This window comes from Balaenoptera ricei, chromosome 3 (assembly GCF_028023285.1).
Source record: "Balaenoptera ricei isolate mBalRic1 chromosome 3, mBalRic1.hap2, whole genome shotgun sequence".
NCBI lineage: Eukaryota > Metazoa > Chordata > Mammalia > Artiodactyla > Balaenopteridae > Balaenoptera > Balaenoptera ricei.
The window spans coordinates 177985484-178001814 of record NC_082641.1 but is presented as its reverse complement, the minus strand read 5'-3'; the positions used below and the strand labels follow the sequence as shown (position 1 = coordinate 178001814).

The following is a 16331-nucleotide window of genomic DNA, read 5'->3' as shown; positions in this document are numbered from 1 at the left end:
GGGAAATTGCTTCCCTGGCCTTACCCCACAGATCACCTTTTGGACAGAAACATATCCTGGAAACATGGCACTATTTAGAAAAGATAAACAGTTTGCGGTTTAAAAATATAAGCATAATTAAGCGTTGCTGCAACTTCAGGAATGGGCTTCTATATCATTAGTGTGATTTCAAGTTTTCCGAGGAGACAGGCGCTCATGAGCCAAGCCTTCTGTCGTTCTGTGGGGACGCGTCCTTTCCCCTTCCTGCCAGGGAACTGTCCCCATCTGATGATCGCTTTGGTCTCTACCAGGCCTCACTGTCCCTGGTGCTCAGTCCTTGAGTTACTTCCCCCTCTGCCTTCAGAGCCCTTTCCCAGGTTCCCCCCTCACCTAAGAATTGCTGTGAAATCTTCTCTGTCCAGCATGATTCACAGTAGCCAAGTGTGGAAGCAGTCCACACATCCATCGAGGGATGAAAGGATAAACAAATGTGGTCCATCCACACAATGGAATATTATTCAGCTTTAAAAAGAAAGGAAATTCTGACACCTGCTACAACATGGATGATCCTTGAGATCATCAGTGAAATAAGCCAGAAACAAAAGGACGAATACTGTCTGATCCCACTCACAGGAGGTCCCTCGAGAAATCAAATCCGTAGAGACAGGAAGTAGATGGTGGGGGCCAGGGACTGGGGGAGGGGCTGGAGAGTCAGTGTTTCATGGGGACAGAGTTTCAGTTTGGGGAGATGAGAAAGTTCTGGGGATGGACAGTGGGGATGGTTGCACAACAATGAATGTCCTTAATGCCACTGAGATGTGCGCTTAACACTGGTTAAAATGGTAAATTTTATGTCATTATATTTTGCCATCATTTTGTAAAAAACCACTTTCCTATGACTCTTCGTTGGTTTCCTGCTCCTTGAAATCTGATGGTTCTACCTTTGGCCTTCTCACTCTCCACCTCTCTGAGTGAGCTCATCCGTTTTCACGACTGAAATGACCAATTACATGCTGACAGCTCCCAGATCCTGACCTCCAGCCTGGACTGCGTGTCCCCCCACCGTCCCCCGCTGTCTCCAGACCCTGAAATCCAGCAGCCTGGCAGGAAACTGCCCGCACTCGGCTGGCCCCCATGCATCTCAAGCTGGCCAAGCCCACACCTGAACGCATTACCCCTCTCCGCCCCACTACCTTCTCCCAGGATCCCTGACTCACTGAAGCAGCCTGTTCTACCTGATCCCCAAAATCAGACACCCAGGGATCGCCCTGGGCTCCTCCCTGCCCTTGGTCCCAAGAGAGTCACCGGGTCCTCAGAGCCCCGAGAACCCTGCAGCTCTGTCCCCACGCAGCGTCCCCGGCTGGTGCTGTCAGCCAGGTCGCCATCGCCCTGGGCCTGGACCATGGCAGCTGTTAATTCTCCGTCGCCATCCTCCAGACGCCATACCTTTCGCTACACCTACCAAAATCCCATCTGATCACAAAGTGCTTCCCCAGCAAACCTCTCAGCCCAGCACCAGACGAGTCCCGCTCGTCCAGCCAGGGGTCGGCAAACTTTTCCTGTAAAAGTCCAGACAGTAAATATTTTAGGCTTTGCGGTCCACGTTCTGTGTCGGTCGCAAATAGTCAACCCCGCCGTGGCCTCAAAAGGGCAGCCAGAGACGGTATGGAAATGAACAAGCGTGGCTGTGTTCTAGTGAAACTTTGCTTCCAAAAACAGGCTGTGTGTGCCGACACCTGTTCTCCTCTCTGGCCTGATCTCCCCTGTACCCTGCATTCGGCTTCCGGAAAACACAGCCACACCACGGCTCTCCCCACCAGTCTGCTTGTACAACAAGACTCCGCTCCAGCCCGCCTCCTCTTGGACACCTTTCGTGGCCCCTCCAGGTGAGTGGCCTGTCACACACATGCCCTAGAGAGACCTCTAGCCCATCCCCGTTCTGAAACTGTCGCCCTCTTCTAGTTGGTCTTTGGTCTCTGTAACCTCATAGGATAGTGTTTGACTCAGAAAGGAATGAATGAATGAGCGATGAAGAAATGGCAGAGGTCCAGAAAGCAGGTTTTCCAGCAAACGACTGGACACCACGGCTCTGACAGCTACAGGCAGAGGTGAAATCTCCCAACAACTTAATTTATACTTAGAATAGCAGCCAGAGTCCTCCCCATGGCCTCTGGGGCCCTGTGCCTCTCCTCCTTATGCTCACCAGTTATTAGCCACACAGCCGCCTTTCTCTCCTCCGACCAGGCCCAGCTGACTCCTCCTGCCGCAGGACCTTTGCACCTGCTGCCCCCCACCCCGCCCCACCTGGAAGGCTCTTCCCTCTGAACAGCAGAGGGCTGCTCCCTCTCATCATGACAGTCTCAGCTCACCTGTCACCTCCTGAAGAACTTCCCTGGACACCAGGAGCCCGGTTCTTACACACACACACACACACACACACACACACACTCAAAATAACTGCAGAGATCTTAGTAGAAACAGGTTTACTATATATAGCACATCTGGGCTTTGTTACATAGTAAATGACAAATAATCACTATATTGGCCATCACATGTAAGTTCTAGATTTTTAATGGCTTTAGAATTTTTTTTTTTTCATTTTTAAACATGGACTATGGCAGGTATAATCTGATTCACAGCAACTGAAATCCACGTGCTGTATGTATCATCCATAGGCTTGGGAAGACAACTGTATTTTTTGTAAATTCATAGAATTGACCACAATTTAAAATGAGGTTACCAGGGCATGAAACCATGCTTTAAAACATATAAAACTTATGTATCATAAAATAGGAATGCACTTCAGGAAAAAAGAAGTGAGGTGTAGCAAGGAGCAAGGCCATGCTGTCGGCTCCAGTCAAATCCTGGCATGAAGACCAGGACTGTTCTCACCTCCAAGTGGCTGATTTCCAGACTTCGACAGGATTGGCACCTAAGAGCCAGCACTAACGGAGAGGGGAAACCAGTTTTTAAATTTTCTCATCTGTAGGTTCTGCCTGCAGAGCTGGCTGCTTGGCAAAACCTGTCTGGAAGTGTGATGTTTTGGGAGTGATTTCAGATGGACCGATACCCCAACCAAGATGTGGGACTTTGAGACACTTTTTGGGTTGTTTTTTGGTTTTGCCCAGCACTTAACGCTTGCAGAGTGCCATATCTGTACCTGAGAATTTCTATGCAATCGAAGGGTATTTCCCACCTTAAAACAGACAGTGGAAGGCTCACCCACTCAATCGAGCAAGATGTATTTACTGAATGTCTCCTCAGCATTTGGTGGTCAAGAAACCAAAATTAAAAAATCACCCCAGGCAGGCCACACTGCTTGTTTGCTTGTTCTAATAATAAAAATAACAACAACAATAATAATAGCTACTCCGTTGTACACCTATTCTGTGCCAGAACCTGGGCTAAACAGTTATAATATTATTTCCTCTTTTTTTTTTTTCTTTTTGCTGTACTGCACGGCTTGCGGGATCTTAGTTCCCTGACCAGGGATCAAACCCGTGCCCGCTGCAGTGGAAGCACGGAGTCCTAACCACTGGACCACCAGGGAAGTCCCTATAATATTATTTCTAATATCAAAACCATATAAGTGATTTTCTCTTTCACCGATGCTAAACCTTACCTGGAGTCACAGAGCTAATAAACGTTAACCTCTTCTCTGTGGGGCCCTAAAACCCACATCAGCAGCATCCAGGGCTGGGACTTGTATTTTTCCTTTCCTTTGACCCCTGACCCCGTTCATCCAATCTGAGGATCGCCAACAGGACATGATACGATCCCTGGTGAACAGGCTGGAATCATCTGGGCAAGAGGCTTGGACCAGGGGCTGGCGGTTGAGGTGGCAAGGCATGGTCAGATTCTAGGACTCTACCTTTTTGCTGATGGCTTGAGAGAGAGAGGGCTGGAGGACGACGCCAACGTGTTGGCCTGAGCAGCCAGGAGAAGCCGGCTGATGTTCACTAAGGGAGCTCGGAGCCTTCAGAGGAGCAGACTGGGGGACTAAGCCCTTGCCTCTAAGCTGCCTGTCAGCATCACCATCTCCACCAGCTGCAGCCTGCCAGCCCATGGGGTGGGCTCTCCACGGCTCTGCCCCCCATCCTCTGCCCCCACTCTTTATCCCACACGCCCCCTTAATTCTGGGTCTTCCTCTCCTAAGCTTCTCCCTCTCTTTTGTCTTTTCCTATAAGAAGTCCTTTGCTGATCTTGGGTTCCGTGAGGGTCCTGACAAAGGAGGCAGTTTCTCTGAGAACTTCCCTTGCTTTGAAAAAAGTTTCACATTTTACAAATAAGTAGGTGTGTATAGGGCAGCACGTTATTTCAATAAGTGGTCAACCTGCATTAATTAAAAAGAGCCGAAAGAGATATGGGGATATATGTATATGTATAGCCGATTCACTTTGTTATAAAGCAGAAACTAATGCATCATTGTAAAGCAATTATACTCCAATAAAGATGTTAAAAAAAAAAAAAGAGCCGAATATACTATAAGATATGGTTCCTTCTGGCTCTGAAATTTTACAAGCAAAACCACCACCTGTGACTATAAAAATCCTGCAAGCACATTTAAAATGTTGACTCAATTATATATACTACTAATGAAAATTCAATTAATTAAATATCGATTAATATTAATTAATTTTAACTCGAATCTGAAACTACAAATTAGGTCTAAGGAATAAGAGCCAGATAAACAATTTCCCAGCATCTGCATTTCTGGTGAATGACTCCAGCCTGGCAGTGCTTCAGTGATAAACCCGGTTAAAGATGAATATTAAGGTGATATGTGGCCTGCACCCAGAAAGCAGATATCAACTGAATTTCAAAGGACTTGTTCTGTTACTGGGGGTCATTAATAATTCTGCCCCTCTCCTCCTGGACTCCCCTTTCGAGCATCTCAGAGGTTTATCTGGGATGAGAGGAATGCACCTAAAGAGGCAAATAGTTCATATTGCTTTTACCACAGGGGCAAACTGTTTCTGCATTCATTCCTGACCCACATCAGTTGGAACATCACAGGATCCGGGAACCAGTTATCTTTTCCATCATATATTATTAGAAGTCTTTTTTAAAAAAGACTACCAAGTCCCGCCGGATACTCTACCAAGCCTGTTGGCAAAATTAGCACCAGTAATTAAGGAAATTAAATTCCTTTCCTGGGGGGTGAGGTGGTACCATACACTCTTTTTCTCTGGCCAGAGTAGGTGAGTAACCATTTCTAAGGTTATTTTAGAGTCAGTTCAAGTTTTTAAACTGGAGTGGGAGAAAGAACAGGTGACCAGCCCCTGGTACTCCCCGGCACAGAGGGTAAGGGTCTTTATATCAATATGAGCAAACAAATAATGTTTCAGTTTATGAAGCAACAAGATAAAAATGTGCTGCCAATATGTGCAGGCAAAAAAAAAAAAGTTTTTGTTATTAATGTTTTCTGTTGTTGTCATTATTTTGATTTTTTTTGGGTAGGTCTTAGTTGACATGGAGAGCCTTCTATCAGGTTTGCTATTTTGGATTTGCAGAGATAAAGCTGATTGGGCGGGGGAAAAACTCATGACAGTCTGCACCGACAGTTCAATGCACAAAGCAAGAAAATAATTTTATGTTTGGGGGGGGAGGGGCGGTGCATAATTAAAACACCAGAAGCAGGAATGATGTCTCCGCGGAAAGGCAGCCCTGGACTTGTGTTCTACATCCTGCCCTTCTCCCTCATTCCTGCTGGGCAACCGGGAGGTTAAAATTAGGACGATGAACCACCCCCGCCGCCGCCGCCGGAATGGCAGGGGCAGTTGGGCCCCGGGGGCCCTTGAAATAGCCACTAGGATCGGAAACGCAACTTTTCTTAGCGCAGCAGCGAGAAAAACCAACAGGAACAGAAGCCTGGAGGGAGCGCCGCGGCTTGTCCCAGAGGGAAAAGAAAAGGAATCAAGAGCATTTGGAGGGGGGCGTGTTTTCGGGGGTCAGGGGTGGGGGATGGATTCACACATACACACACACACCCACGCACTCCCACAACCCGCGGAGAAAATGCCACCGAGCAGTTTGGGCCCACAAGTTGGGCTCTTTAAGCAAAATAATAAATTAATAAATTAAAAAAAACAAAAACAAAAACAAAACACAAACCCACAACCCTTTCGGTGAAACTTTTCTTGCTTCGCGATCAGTCCAAATAGGGGAGCTGCGGCGGTGCGTAGGCGCTTCCTGAGGGGCGTGGAGGGCCTGGCGGATCCAGGATTCCCCCAAACTTGGGAACGCGGGGTTACCAGGGACAGAGCGGAGGAGTATCCGAGGAGCCCTAAACGCGAGGATTCTTGATGAAAAGGTGAGACACGGGTCTCTGGGAAGCCAGATTCTCGGGGAGTTCGTGGTCAAAAAGTGAGGAGGGGAGGGGTTCTTCGCCTAGACCAGCTCACCGACTTTTGGTTAAAAAGTGAGATTGGGGTTACAGAGAGCCCTCAAATTCAGTATTTGGGAACGGGGTCAAAACGATGATCCCCGGGACAGCCCAAATTCAGGACTTTGAGGGTAAAGGTGAGAACGAATCTTTTAGGCCCTCTCAATTCAGGAATTTGAGTTTAAGGGTGAGAGAAAGGTCCCAGGGGCGCCCCAATTTCAGAGATTTGGGGAACAAACAGGAGGAGCCTCCAGGCGCCTTCAATTCAGGAAGTTTAAATGTCAGAGTTCGAAAGGCGCTGCTAAGGCGCCCCCCAATTCAGGGAGTTTGAGGGGAAGAGTGAGAGAGGGGTCCTCGGGCACCCCCAGCTTAAGGATTTGGGGAACGAAAGTGAGAAGAGGTTCCCCAGGAGCCCCACATTCAGGGAGTTTGAAGGTAAAAGCTTGAGAGGGGTTCCCGGGGCACCCCTAACCCGGGGATTTTGAGGGTAAGAGTGAAAGACGGTTCCCCGGGAGCCCCCAACTCAGGAAGTTTTGTAAAAAGTGAGCCGATAGGTCCTCACCTCTCCCCGAGTTTGGTTAAAAGGAAGAAGGAGACCACGGCCACTCCAAACCCCGCCGCGCTGTCGGGACTCGGGGTGCGGAGGGAGGTCCCGCGGGCGCGCCATCCCGTACGTTTGGGGTGAACGGCAGGGACTGCGCTGCCCGCTCCCCGACCCCCGATCGGGATCCCCGCCGCCCCCAGTACTCCCCGGCCGGGCAGGGCCCGGGGCGGTCGCATCGGTCACCTGGAGTTCCGGCCGGGACTTCGCGCAACGGCTCCCGCGGCGGCGGTGGCGGCTGCTGCGTGTTGGTCCCCGTTGGTAAGTAACAGTCTCCACGGCTACAGTCTCTATGGCGGCGGCGGTGGCGGCGGCTGCCGCTCCTCCTCCCGCTCCCGGCGCCCGCCCGCCTCTCGCCGCCTGCCCTCCTGCCGCGACGGGGCGGGGCGTTGTTATCGGCAACGGTTACCAGGCTCCACGCCCCACCCCCTCAACGGCCCGCTTCCAACGGGCGCGATGAGGGCGGGGCGCAAGACCCTGCAGCTCTCCATTGGCTGCCCGCAGTGCCTGTCAGCGGGGGAGTTCCCCGGCGAGTAAGAGGGCGAGGTTCGACCAATCGCCCCGAAGGAGGGCGGGGCTTGGAGGGAGGCGGGCGGCGCTGGGAGGGTTGGTAGGCGGGAGGCGCGCACGGGCCGGGTGTTGGTCGCGCCGCTCCCGGAAGGCCGAGTTTTGGGGACCCGGGGGCTTTCGCTTATTGTCGGGCGTCCTAGCACAGTCTAGGTCCGGGGTCAGCAAATTCCGACCCGCGGGCCAGATGCGGCCCACTGCCTTATTTTCATGGCCCACAAGCTGAGAATTTTAAAATATGTTTTAAGTGGTTAAAAAAAAAAATCAAAAGAAGACTCTTTCGTGGCACGTGGAAACTATATGAAAGTCTATTTTATTTTACTGAATCCAGTATTTTCAGCTCCTTTATGGACTGACAGACTATGTATGGCCCGCGGGCCAAATTCTGCCTGCCTGTGCTTGTAATTAAAGGTTTTTTGGAACACAGCTTCCCCCCATTCCTTTAAGGGACACGGAAACTTGTCCCATAGAGACAAGAGTTGGGTACTAAAGACTTGAGCATTTGCACAAAGATGGGCTGACTTAAGCAAAGTCTAAAATATTTACTATCTGGTACTTCACAGAAAATGTTTGCCAACCTTTTCCTCTCCTCCCTACCCCCAGGTAGTAGGTTCAACTTTTGAATGGGACAAACAAGGGATCCTCTCAGCGTTTTTTGTTTTTTTTTTTGGGGGGGGGGAGATTGACAATAAACAGAATAATAAAGTAAACATATAGTTATTTGGGAGAAGCGGCTGGAACACGAGGAGAAAAAGCTTGTTCTGAGAAAAGGCAGGCAGGGTAACTTAAGGGAAGATTAGATTTCAGCCTCATTCATTCACTCATTCAACAAGTAATCATATTAGTCAGCACTGACTAAATTGTCCTTATATGCCAGAAAGTGATCTAAGCATTCTTCATATGCTAACTTAGTTAAATCTCACAATCACATCCTGAAAAAAAGAGTATGCATTATCCCCGTTTTACAGATCAGAGAACAGAGGCCGGGAAAAAAATGAGTGAATTTGTATCAAACAGCTTGTAAGGGCTTCGAACCCCAGTGGTCTGGTGCCCAATCCCACACTCTTGACCACTAGATGGGTAGTTTTCAAACATTTTTGACCACAAGGCACAGCAGGAAGTATATTTTACTCAGAGCCCCAGTTCACACAAACACATATATAACGAAAACATTTTCATGACATGATACTTTAGGTAATGCTGATTTTTTTCTATTCTGTTTTGTTTTAATGAAAATGCTGATGGTGACTTGCTAAATTGATTTTGCCACATTCTTCTTGAAGCAATTGAAGCAATGGTTGCTTCAAGAAGCTTCTTGCTTCAAGAAGCAATGGGTTGCTTCTTGCAGAGTTTCATGTGATGGAACCTTAAGACTGCAGGAATCAGTTTCTGTCCTTCAATGATTAATTTAGTTAAAAATATTTATTGAGTGCCTACTATTTGCCAGGCACTGTTCTAGGGACACAAGTCCCACACGTATAGGAAAAGTAACAGGGTAGTAACTTGGGGGTGAGTAGGTGCGGCTTATTTTGGATGGAACAGCCAGGGATGGCCTCTGAAGTGTGGCCAACCCAGATGGTTTGATTATGGGGTTTCCCAGGGCGTGGGACTTTCAGTGCTAAATCTGGAAAATTCCCCGACAAAGTGGGAAGAGTTGGTCACCCTAGGCCTCTCTGAGGGGGTGACCTTTGGGCCAAGGTCAGAATAATGAGGAAGAGGAAAGGAACATTTCAGGAATTCAAAATCCCTGGGGTGGAAACTCATGTGGAAGAAACAAAAAGCAGGTCCTTGGGCGTGGCTGGAGCAGAGTGAATGGGGAGGGGTAAGTGGGTGGGGGGTGGTGAATCAGAGGATGGAGGGAGTCATTTTATTTGAGGTCCCAAAGGCCATGGGAAATGGTCCTCATCAGATTGGGAAGCCATTGGAGGGTTTTAAGTGGGGGGCAGATGTACTCCAATTTGTGATTTGTGATTTTAAAAGCTCATTGAATGGGGGATAGATTGCAGGAGACAAGAAAGACAGAGAACTTGGGAGTCTGTTACAGTTCTGGACTGAAAGGTAGGGTGGCCTCGATTAGGGACCTGGTAGCAGAGGTGGAGATGAATGGGTGGATTAGAGGTACATTTTGGAGAGCATTCTGATGGACTGGATGTGGGAAGGTGAGGGGAAAAGTTTCAGAGTGGGACAGGAGGTACCTTGGAGCCTTCTTGTACGGTTCATTCTGCTATAACTCTTGTTTTGAGAATGTGAATTTGTCCCAACGTGATGCCGTATTTGCAGTATTATTTATGTATTTCTTCCCCACTGAACAGGTATAAAACTCTGTTATCTCAAAGAAGAAATCATGAGGGAAGTTAGAAAATACTCTGGGATGACCGAAAATGAAACACAACATACCAAAGTTTATGAGATGCAGCTAAAGTAGAGGAAACTTGATAGCTATAATCATCTATGTTAAAGAAAAAAAAGAGAGAGGAAGATTTCAAATCAATAGCTATCCACCCTAAGAAACTGGAAAATAAGAGTAAACTAAAACTGAAGCTAGCAAAAGGAGTGAAATAATAAGGATTAGGGTAGGAGTAAATGAGATAGAGACTAGAAAATCAATAGAGAGAATTAATAAAACCACAAGTTACTCCTCTGAAAAGATCAAATAGGTTGATAAAACTTTAACTAGGCTGACCAAGATAAAAAGAGAGAAGATTCAAATTACTAAAATCAGGAAACAAAGAGGGGACATTACAACCAACATTACAGAAATATAAAAATGATAAAATAATACTATAAACAATTGTATGCCAACAAATTAGATATCCTAGATGTAATGGGAGAAATTCTTAGAAAGATGCAAATTACCAAAACTGATTCAAGAAGAAATAGAAAACTGAATGGATTTTTAACAAGTAAAGAAATTGAATTAGTAATCAAAAAACTTCCCACAAAGAAAAGCCCAGGACTACACGGCTTCACGGATGAATTCTACCAAGTGTCTGAAGAAGATTTAACACTTATCTTTCACAAACTAATTTTTTAAAAAATATTTATTTATTTATTTGGTTGCACTGGGTCTTAGTTGTGGCACATGGGCTCCTTAGTTGCAGCTCACAGGCCCCTTAGTTGTGGCTCACTGGCTCCTTAGTTGTGGCATGTGAACTCTTAGTTGTGGCATGCATGTGGGATCTAGTTCCCTGACCAGGGATGGAACCTGGGCCCCCTGCACTGGGAGTGCAGAGCCTTCACACTGTGCCACCAGGGAAGTCCCCACAAACTATTCTTAAAATTAGAAGAGGAGGGAATACTCCATGAGGCCATTCTAACATTCTCTGAGGCCAGAATTATCCTGATACCAAAACCAGACAAAGACATCACAAGAAAAGAAAACTAATGACCAAGATTTCTTACGAACATAGATGCAAAAATCCTCAACAAAATACTGGCAAACCAAATCCAGCAGCATATGAAAAGATTTATACACCATGATCAAGTGGAATTTGTCCCAAGAATGCAAGGTTGGTTGGCTCAATATTAAAAAAGTAATAATTGTTTTAGTAGAATAAAGGACAAAAATGATATGATCATCCCAACAGATGCAGAAAAAAGCATTTTACAAAATCCAACACTCTTTCACAACAAACTAGGAATAGAGGAGAACCTCAAGCTGATAAAAGACATCTACAAAAAATGCCACCATTGAGTATCAATAATGATATTTAATGGTGAAAAGCCAAATGCTTTCCCCCTAAGATCAGGAACAAGACAAGGATATCTGCTCTCGACACTTCTATTCAACATTGTCCTGGATGGGCTAGCCAGGGTAATTAGGCAAGAAAAATGAATAAAAGGCACCCAGATTGTAAAGGAAGCAGGAAAACTATCTCTATTTGCAGATGACATGATCTTGTATGTAGAAATCCTGAGGAACCCATTAAAAAGCTATTAAAACTAATAAGTGAATTCAGCAAGGTTGCAGCGTACAAGTTCAATATACAAAACTCAATTGTTTCTCTATACACTCGCAATGAACAATCTGAAAATGAAATCAAGAAAAGAATTCGATTTACAATAACACCAAAGAGAACCAAAGACTTAGGAATGAATTTAATGAAAGAAGCCAAGACTTGTACAATGAAAACTAAAAAACAAACAAAAACCAAAACCAAAACAAACAAACAAAAAAAACCCAACAGCATTGAAAGACATTAAAGAAGTCCCAAGTAAATCAAAGGATTTCCCATGTTCATGATTAAGAAGATTTAATGTTGTTAAAATGGTAATATTCTCCAAACTGACCTACAGACTAAATGTAATCTCTATCAGAATCCAGCTGGGTTTTTGTTGTAGCTGTTGAAATTTACAAGCTGATCCTAAACTTCATAAAGCAATGCAAGGAACCCAGAATAACCCAAACAATCTTGAAAAAGAAGAACAAAATTGGAAGACTCACACTCCCAGATTTTAAAACTTACTACAAAGCTACAGTGTGGTATTGGCATAAGGCTAAACACACAGATAAATGGAACAGTACTGAGAGTCCAGAAATAAACGTACAGTTTTACAATCAATTGATTTTTTTGGACAAGAGTGCCAAGATTATCAATAGGCTCTTCAACAGGTGGCGCTGGGACAACTGGATGGCCACATGCAAAAGGATGAAGTTGGACCCCTACTTCACACCGTATACAAAATTAACTTAAAACAGATCACAGACCTAGGTGTAAGAACTAAAACTATACAACTCTTGGAAGAAGATATAGGAGTAAATCTCCATAACCGTGGTTTGGCAATGGCTTCTTCAATATGTTACCAAAAGCAATTTAAAAATGGGAAAATATTTGAATTGACATTTCTCCAAAGAAGATATACAAACAGCCAACAAGCACATGAAAAGATGCTCAAAATCATTAGTTCTCAGGGAAATACAAATCAAAACCACAATGAGCTACTGCTTCACAGCTACTAAGATGACTACAATTAAAAAAACCCAGAAACCCCAAACAGGTAATAACAAGTATTGGCAAGGGTGTGGAGAAACCAGAGCCCCTCATACACTGCTGGGAGAGAAGTAAAACGGTACAGCCACTTTAGAAAGCAACATGGCAGTTCCTCAAGAAGTTAAACACAGAATGGCCACATGACCCAGCAATTTCACCCCTAAGGATAGATACCCAAGAGAAATGAAGACATATAGCCACACAAAAATTTGTACACAAATTTTCATGGTGGCATTATTCGTAATAGCCCAAAGCAGAAACAATCCAAATAACCACCAACAGATAGATGGATAAGTAAAATATGGTAAATCCGTATGATAGAATTTTATTAGGCAATACAATGGAATGATGTACTGATACCCACTACAGCATGGAAGAACCCTCAGCACATGATGCTAAGGGAAAGGTGACAGTCACAGAAGGGCACATATTGTGTGATACCATTTATGGGAAATGACCAGAATAGGCAAATCCATAGAGACAGAAAGTAGATTAGTGGTCGTCGGGGGTTGGAGGAGGGGAAATGGGGAGGTGCTGCTAAGGTGTATGGAGCTTCTTTGGGAGGTGATGAAAATATTCTAAATGGATTGTGGTGATAGTTGCACAAGTCTTTGTATGTTCTAAAAACCACTGAATTACATACTTTAAAAGGATGAATGTCATGGTATGTGAATTATATCTCAATGAAGTTGTTATTAAAAGACTCTGCTACCATATTAATTAGGTTCCTTTTAGTTGTAACTCAGGTGTGTAACTCACTGATGAAGTTTTTGAGTATTGTCACCCTAACTCCATTTTACCCACAAGCCAGCCCTGTGTGTTTTATCCTGTAATTTTGCCCAGGGCAGTGATTTTTAGGAATGCATTTATTGCCTTAGCGCAAAACTGACTTGGAGTTATTCCAGTTTGATGTTAGTAAGCAGCAGCTTTCAGCTGGTCAAGTGACAGTCGTCCTTCACAGAAAGACAAGACAAGGTGGAGACCCTGCCTGGTCAGTTTTTAAGAAAATCCAGTGACCCGTAGCCATTTGGTTAAGGGGAACCTCCTCAGAAATTTAGCAGCAGCCTGTGACATCAAGGCTCTCTCATCCAATGGCCTGATTTTCACTGATGTCAAACACGACTGCACATTTCCCTTCTTGCTTATTAGCTCCTGGGAGGAGTCTAAAGTCTTTGGAGATAAAATACTGAGTTGCACCTGCCCTGTCCGTCTGTAGTGGAGAAGGATCCCTGTTCGGAAGTCATTATGAACTTCACGACAGCAACGGCACAGCAATGAATCAAGCGTAGGAGACCTCGTGAAGCTGTCCTGGATACAAGCCACCACCCCTGCCCCATCTTGGTGGGTGGGCTGCCACCTGCCATTCCTTTTACCCAGCCAAACCTACTACACTGACCGCCGCTTCCACTCTCCCTGGTCCCTAGGAATCCAGGCCCCGTGGCCTGCTTGTCCTCTGCGAAGGGACACCAGAACAGGCTCCAGGACAAGATCTAAGATGCCCCCACGCCGGCTCTCTGAGCACATCTAGTTCCCGAGAAACACACAACACCTCTTCCCAAACAAACCCTCTGTTTGCAAGCCCATCCTGATTTAGCATCAAGTTGCCTTGGCTCAGCTACCGAAACAGACAACCAGCCCTCCTCTCATCCTGCAGCTTCTGGCAGGAAGTGGATGCCGGTCCAGCACGCCCCCCTGGAATGGGAGCATCACCCACTCCCTGCTCCCGGGGAGTCTATTTGGAGCCAAGGCACGCCCTTCAAGTCCCCCTCCCCAGGATCGGAGGGAGGGACAATCAGACCCCTCTGCTCACCCAGCCCTCAGCACCCCGGATGTCGTCTGCCAAGACACCCCTTTAAAAAGTTAAATGGTGCCATCTGCAGCAACATGGATGGACCTGGAGATGATCATACTAAGTGAAGCAAGTCAGACAGAGAAAGACAAATATCATATGATATCACTTATAGGTGGAATCTAAAAAAAAATGATACAAATGAACTTATTAACAAAACAGAGGGACTTCCCCGGTGGTCCAGTGGGTAAGACTCCGTGCTCCCAGTGCAGGGGGCTCCGGTTCGATCCCCGGTCAGGGAACTAGATCCCACATGCATGCCGCAACTAGGAGTCCAAATGCTGCAACTAAGAGCCCTCGTGCCACAACTAAAGGTCCAGCATGCCGCAATGAAGATCCTGAGTACCCCAACTAAGACCTAGTGCAGCCAAAATAAATAAGTAAATACTAAAAAAAAAAACCAAAAAAAACCCCACAGAAACAGATTCACAGACTTAGAGAACGAACTTATGGTTACTAGGGGAGGAAGGATGGGGGAGGGATAGATTGGGAGTTTGGGATTGATATGTGTACACGCTGCTATATTTAAAATAGATAAGCAACAAGGACCTACTGTATAGCACTGGAAACCCTGCTCAATATTCTGTAATAACCTAAATGGGAAAAGAATTAGAAAAAGAATAGATACATGTACATGTATCACTGAATCACTCTGCTGTACACCTGAAACTAACACAACATTGTTAATCAACTAGACTCCAATATAAAATAAAAAAATTTTTTTAATTAAAAAAAAATAAAAATTTCTCTTCCGATGTCCACTCTCACCCTTCTGTACCCTCTGGATAGGTGAACAGCCTTTAGAGCTGGGAACCTCTTTCTCAGTTATTTCATCTGAAAACCTGCTCATTGGGCTGGCGCCTCCCTGTGGAATTCCAGAACCTTTCTGTCCTGGTGCCCCAGTTGAAATTGCAGTTTCCAGCCCTGTCCTCCAGTCTCAGTAAATTCCAGCAGGGCAGGGACCTCTTCTGTCTACCCTCATCTCTATCATCTAAAGCGGAGGGTTTCTGTTGTTGTTGTTTGTTTGTTTTTCTCAATGAACCAGCTCTTGGTTTCACTGATTTTTTTTAAAAGTTATTTATTTATTTGGCTGTACTGGGTCTTAGTTGCAGCATGTGGGATCTTCGTTGTGGCATGCTGGATCTTTAGTTGTGGCACGAGGGCTCTTAGTTTCAGCATTCGGACTCCTAGTTGAGGCATGCGTGCAGGATCTAGTTCCCTGACTAGCGATTGAACCCGGGCCCCCTGCATAGGGAGCCTGGAGTCTTAGCCACTGGACCACAGGAGAGTCTTATAAAGCAGAGGTTTTTTTTCTAACCAAGAGTGACTCTGCCCCACAGGGGGACTCTTGGCAATGTCTGGGGACGTTTCTGGCAGTCACGACTAGGGGGTGCTGCTGGCCTCTAGTCAGTAGAGACCAGGGATGCTCAACACCCCGCAGTGCACAGCATGGCCCCACCACAGAGAATCTATCTGGGCCCAAAGGCCAACGGCGCCTAGACTAAGAAACCCAGCATTAAGCCTTCGGGGAAAGATTGAGTCTGACGCCCCAGGTTGCACCGCGCACCAGAATGAACTCCCAATGTGTTAAGCCGTGTAAACCAGGGTGCCTCCCACCCCCAGCATCTGTGAATGACCTCCTCTCTCCCTCCCCAGTCACTCTGTGTGTTTCAAACGTGTGTAGCATCCTAGGGCCTCCGCAGGTCAGATGATTATGGAATGCAGTGTCTTCTGGGGGTCCATGGAATCCCCTAACCCAGGGGGGATCTCACCTGGGATGATTTTGCCCCCTGTGAGACACTGGGCAACGTCTGAAGACACTTTTGATGTCGCAGCTGGGGGAGGGGGAGCCACTGGCATCTGGCGGGTAGAAGCGGGGCACGCTGCATCCCTACAGGGCACAGGACGGCACCACCACAGAGAATGATGTGGCCCCAAAGGCAGCAGCCCCGAGGCTGA

General features: G+C 46.3%; 2 protein-coding genes across 6 annotated transcripts in view; one reads left to right on the top strand and one right to left on the bottom strand.

The window, feature by feature from the left end:
- Positions 1–7333, bottom strand: part of RFX2 (regulatory factor X2) — a 96541-nt gene extending 89208 nt beyond the window's left edge. For all 5 annotated transcript variants that reach the window (XM_059918645.1, XM_059918646.1, XM_059918642.1 and 2 more), the window contains exon 1: positions 7152–7333. The gene's annotated coding sequence lies outside the window, so the exon portion shown is untranslated. The remainder of the gene's footprint in view (positions 1–7151) is intronic.
- The window catches only part of ACSBG2 (acyl-CoA synthetase bubblegum family member 2), a 65367-nt gene continuing 55205 nt past the window's right edge, over positions 6170–16331 (top strand). Inside the window, exon 1 of the mRNA XM_059918648.1 lies at positions 6170–6292. The gene's annotated coding sequence lies outside the window, so the exon portion shown is untranslated. The remainder of the gene's footprint in view (positions 6293–16331) is intronic.